The following is a 6,072-nucleotide window of genomic DNA, read 5'->3' on the forward strand; positions in this document are numbered from 1 at the left end:
TCTAGATATCACGTTGAAGTTATTGTCGACAATGAGAGCCAAACTATAACATTGGTTCATTTTGATGAACCTACTAAGAAATTCTTCAAAATAAGTGCATTGAACCTAATAAGAAATTCTTCAAAATAAGTGCATTTAATTGGCTGCAAAAAACGTAAGACCGCTTCAATTACTGTTGATTTCGTACTCAAATCCAAAAAGCTACGTATTGATTATAGGTTTCTACTACATAATGTAGCTAAGAATGATGATTATGACCAAATAGTTCCAGAAGAAATCCATACTTTAGTTGGAAGATAATTTGTGTTCTGCATCAAAGTCCAAGAGAGGAAAAGAATCTCGGAGCAGGTGAAAATCATCTAAAAGGTTAGAAAACGCCAGCCAATCTTCAGGGGTTTTGACAATCGCAACAAATTCTGCGCAATCCGTCTCGAAATTCTAACAAACCACACTACCAACAAGAACACTCTCCATGGCCCATAATAGTGCTTCTAGCTCCGAGAGAAGGGGAGACGGACTTCGTCGAAGGAATTTTGCTCCCAACAGTATAGTATGTTCCTCACCATTACAACACCACCATCATAAACCTAAGTTGACGTATGATGCTTTCCAAAAGACATCATTTTAACAATGAGGTATCTGACCTTAAATTGCCCTAGATTCTCGACAATCCGAAGAATGTGAGGTACCTGAGATATCATAAGGGTCATCTAGTTGAATTTGCGCCTCCTCCTAAAAGTTTTTCGCATAATCCTTGATTAATAATCTTGTGTGGCTCTAGATGCATACTTTGAAAGAAATTTGGAATCATCTTCTGGATGAAGCAATCTTTCCGGAGTGTCAATAAGATCCAGGATAACTGTTGACGATGATCTTGATCTCTGAAATGAGATTGCCCCTTCCAAAAGATGAAATCCAAATTTGAATACATAGACTCCTATGGAAGCCCCCTGGTAAAAATGATATCGATGCCATATCCCAAACTTGACGCGAACGTGGACAGTCGAAAAGAGCATGATTAATTGTCTCACTCGCTGATTTACATCTTTTACATCTAATATCACACTGAACACCACAGTGATCTAAATGATCCATCAAATGAAAGAGTACCAGAAGCAATTTTCCAAAAAAATGCTTAATTTTGGGTGAAACACAAAGTTTCCATGCATAAGCCCTTAAGACTATGCAAGTAGGGCCACAGTCTACCTCGTTTACCATCTCTCTTGCAAGCCTATAACCCGATTTAACCAAATATTTTCCAGATCTTGTATAATGCCATACCAACCGATCTGACTTGAATGACTTACTTATATCCATATCTTATAAAATACTCAGAGCATCTGCCACCAAGTTAGCATTACCGGAGTGGTAGGCTACATACAGATCATAGTCCGCCACTAACTCGATCCACTGCCTCTGCTTCAACTTCAGCTCAGGCTGATTGAAAATGTACTTCAGGCTCTTATGATCTATGTACACTTGTACCTTTCGCCATAAAGATAATACCTCTAGATCTTCAAATCAGAAATTACAGCTGCCATCTCCAAGTCATGTGTAGGATGTTTTCCCTCATGCTTCCGGAACTGCCGCAAAACATAGGCAATAACCTTCCCCTCTTGCATCATCACACACCCTAAACCAACTCTTGAAGCATCTGTATACACCATATACGGCTTATCTTGCTCTGGCAATTCCAATATGGATGTACTAGTCAACATCTTCTTCAGACTTACGAAAACCTCCTCACACTCTGATGACCACACAAAAGAAACGTCCTTCCCTGTTAGCTTAATCATCGGCTGTGCCATACCGGTAAAATCCCTCACAAACTCCTGATCTCAGAGGCATTACTCAGTGTAGGCCAATCTCTGACAGCCTTTACCTTCTCTGGGTCAATAGAGAGTCCTCTGCAGAAACAACTTTACCTAGAAAACCCATCTTCCTCTGTTACAAACTGCACTTGCAGCTTAAAGAACATCTTCTGCTCCTACAACTTCCACAGAACTGTCCTTAGATGAATCTCATGCTCATAAGGACTATTGGAATAGACCAGGATGTCATCAATGAAGATGATGACAAACTCATTCATAAACTCCCTGAATACACTGTTCATCAACCTCTAAACGCAGCTGGCGCATTAAACAAACCAAAGGGCATCACCACGAACTCATAATACATATACCTCGTCCTAAACGTCTTTCTTCCTAACGCCCAACTCGTCTATCAGAATATGATGATAACCCGACGCCAATTCAATCTTGGAGAACCAAGTATCACCCCTCAACTGATCTAACAACTCATTAATCCGCGGGAGAAGATACTAGTTCTTCACAGTGACCCAATTAAGACCACGATCATCTATACACAAGCGGAAACTCTCGTTATTCTTCTTGACGAACAACATCGGTGCTCTCCACAGTGAAGTGCTAAGACGAATGAATTCCTTACCTAACAAATCCTTCAACTGCTTCATTAGCTTTGGAGCCATCTTGTAGAATGCCTTAGACAAAGGTGTCGTCCATGGTTCTAACTCATTCATAAAGGTATCAGACTGAGTTGGTGGTAACCCCTGCAATGGTTGAAATACATCTTCAAACTCCCGAACCACATGAATCTCACCTACAAGAACCTGTCTTATACACTCCAACATAGAAATAATGGTCAGATAAGCCTCACGACCCTTCCTGGTCATCTTCTCTGCCTGCATAGCCGAAATAACCAAACTCCCTAAAGTTGGTCTCCCTCTCTGATAAACCAACTGCTTCCCTCTGAGCCACGTATGATGACGTCATAAAGCTCCACTGGATTGATAATCATATCTACCGGCATCAACTCCCCAGTCACCTGAATATCCACACCTTTCACTCATCCATGGACCTGGATCAACCTGCCTTCAACAACATTAACGGATCTGAACCGCTCTCTGGGATCTCCATGAATTTTGCCACTCTCAGCACATTCCAAGGTAATGAAGCAATGAGTTGCTCCATAATCAAATAAGACATGGAAATAATTCTTCCCACCAATAAGGTCCCTACACAAACCTTATGCGCTACGAACCCTTATTTCCATCACATGCAACCAGAAATATCAAAAAATTGACAAAAAAAAGCACAAAGCCAAAGTGAGAAATTATACTCGTGATTGCGTTAGCACTGTCAAAATGGATAACCCGACCCATATCCACATGGGTTTGAGGCTTTCAACCCAACCTATTTATTATAATGGATTGAATTTATATACCCAAACCCAATAATATAAAATCTAATGGCTAAACGGGTTTTATGGGTTACCTATATATAAATAAAATAAAATTAATTAACTAATATCAAATACATAACCTATTATATAAAATAAATTATAAAACCAATCAAAGTTTTTACGCTTAAGAAAATAATATCTAGATATTAAAATAGAAAAATCATCCTGATATCCTAAAACCAAAAATCGATAAAATCAAAATAAAAAATCATTATTAATTTAAAGTAAAAACCATTCTTAATTTAAATTAAAAAAAACACTTGAAACTTCTTTAAATGATCCAATTCGATTATTTAACTTCATAGTCTTCATTCTTCATCTTCCACTTCATTTTCAGCAAAAAAAAAATTACATTTATTTTAGATCATTGACATATATATTATTGTTTACTTTTTTTTTATCAAAGAAGAAAACGTAACATTTATTTTCTATATTTTAATATCGAGTTTTCCCTAATAAACTCGAGTTTTACGATTTTTTCTAAACCAACACGCAAACCGGAGAATTAAAAATTGAACCGAAAATCCGACCACATAAGGTATCAACCAACACCCACCACTGGTGTCGATCGCCACCCGTACTGGAAATCCACAACCGGTTCATGGGCATTACAATAATTTAGACAACAAATCTTGGTCAAAATTTGATTGTTGAAATTTTTTAAAATAGAAATAAAAATACAAATTTTAATACATTAATTTTAACAGCAATTTTATATAATAAGATGTATTTTCTTCAATTTAAATACATTAATTTTACTTAAATACATTGATTTTCTATAATAAGATGTATTATCTTTAATTTATAATTTACAAGTCTTATATGGGTAAAATTTCAAATATTTTGATAGATTTTGGATATAATCGGTTTCAAAATACTAGAAAATATACATATACTAGATAAGGACCTGCCCCATGTGCAGGTTTTAAAATTTTGTTAATAAAAATAAATTTAACAAAATATATATTAAAATTTGTACGTTATTTATAATTTCTTTTTACTATAATACATTAATTTATATCTATTTACAAATTTTTTATGTATGTTACTATTAAAAGTATTTTTTTACACCTAAGTATATTGTATGTTACAAATATATTTTTTACCATTACCTAGGAAAATATCTATATAAGCACATTAAGCCAACTATTATATGTCTATTTATTTTCACTTTTGCATAGTTACTTTAATCACTAAAATTGTTGGTTCAAAAAACTTTTCGAATTAAACATATATTACATAGTATACCAACCATTGAGAGAATCTCGGGTCCTCTCTCCTCCCTTACGGAGAGAACCTTGCGTCCAACCTCCTCCACCATGAAAAGAACCTTGGTTCCGCCTTCCTCCTTTGGGAAGATAACTTTGCATGCGTCCAACCTCCTCCACCATGTGTAGAGAAACCATGTTCACGTCTTTTAGCTATCTCAAAGTGGCATACTCCGACAACCAATAAAACTTAAAGCCATTTTTCAACGTCACAGAATCTTTTGATAGTAACTAGTGTTAAATTTTCTAATGTATTTGTGAAAGCGTCTTTGACACATGACAATGTAGCCTCTGTCTCCGAGCTCCTATGAATTTATCAAAAACAGTTTATGGTTTTCCAATTTATATATATATCTATGTTTGTTGTAAGCTTGTGTTTGATTAGCCTATTTTATCCAACCATTAGGTTGATAAGGTTATACTCTTTGTTTCCTTTTGGGATTGAATGAGTGGTAACAATTATGTTTGCATAAAAAAATAGGTTTATGACCAACCAATCAAGGTTGAGAAATTGGAAAAAAATTAATTTGACATAATTAAAGAAATAATAGAAAATTATAAGCACATTAATATATGAATCTCAAATCAAAGATAAAAATATAAATTAAATAAAACAATCTAAAAATACTACAATAAAAATTAAAATACAGTACTAGAAAAGAAGACGCATATATTAGTCTTACATTTTTTTTGGGTCAACATATTAATCTTACCTATTCCAAATTGAAAAAGGAGAAAGTAGGAGAAAATTTTGGTTTAAAAAAATAAGTAAAATTTACCTCCCACTAAAACTTTTTTTACCAATAGAACAAAGTTTAAAGCAGTTTTTTGAATAAGTTATTTTGTTAGATTAATAATGTGAGATGATATATGTTTTATATAGAAGTGAGTATTTACATTTTTTAGAATTAATAATTAACTGTACATTTTCCTTAATCTTTTTTTGTTGTTGAATTAATAACTTAAAATTAAAAATAAGTAAATAATGTTATAATTTCGAATTTTATGAAATATATAATCTTCTTATAATTATTTAAAAAAAACTGTTTAATTTTTGTAATTTTTTATAATTATCTTTTTACATTATTAATATTGTTTAAACAATTTTTTGTTTTTTGTCATAATCTCAAATCTCTCCTATTAAATATTAATTTTTACACATGTCAAAATCTCATATTAATAACTTGACACGTGTCAAAATCTTGTTAATGACTAACTTTTAAAACTCAACTTTGTATAATAAGACTTTATATAATAAGATTTTGGTTATTCGGACAGTTGTCTGTGTAATATTTGGTAACTGGACTCCCATTTAAGTATTTATTACAAATATTTTGTAATTACCCATTCGAGTATTGAGGACAAATATATATAATTTTTAGTTGTTCTGCTTTTTTTTTATCTGGTTCCGGTTTTTGGGTTCATTTGTTTTCTCATACCTAAAGATTAGTTATGAGAAAACACTTATACAAAAATATAAGAGAATTTTAATTATTCTGATATAAGGAATACACATAAAATAATGGATTAGTTAATATAATGA

General features: G+C 33.2%; 1 pseudogene; it reads left to right on the forward strand.

Moving 5' to 3' along the window:
• On the forward strand, nucleotides 2,872-4,972 carry LOC104733692 (annotated as a pseudogene).

This window comes from Camelina sativa, chromosome 12, assembly GCF_000633955.1.
Source record: "Camelina sativa cultivar DH55 chromosome 12, Cs, whole genome shotgun sequence".
Taxonomy (NCBI): domain Eukaryota; kingdom Viridiplantae; phylum Streptophyta; class Magnoliopsida; order Brassicales; family Brassicaceae; genus Camelina; species Camelina sativa.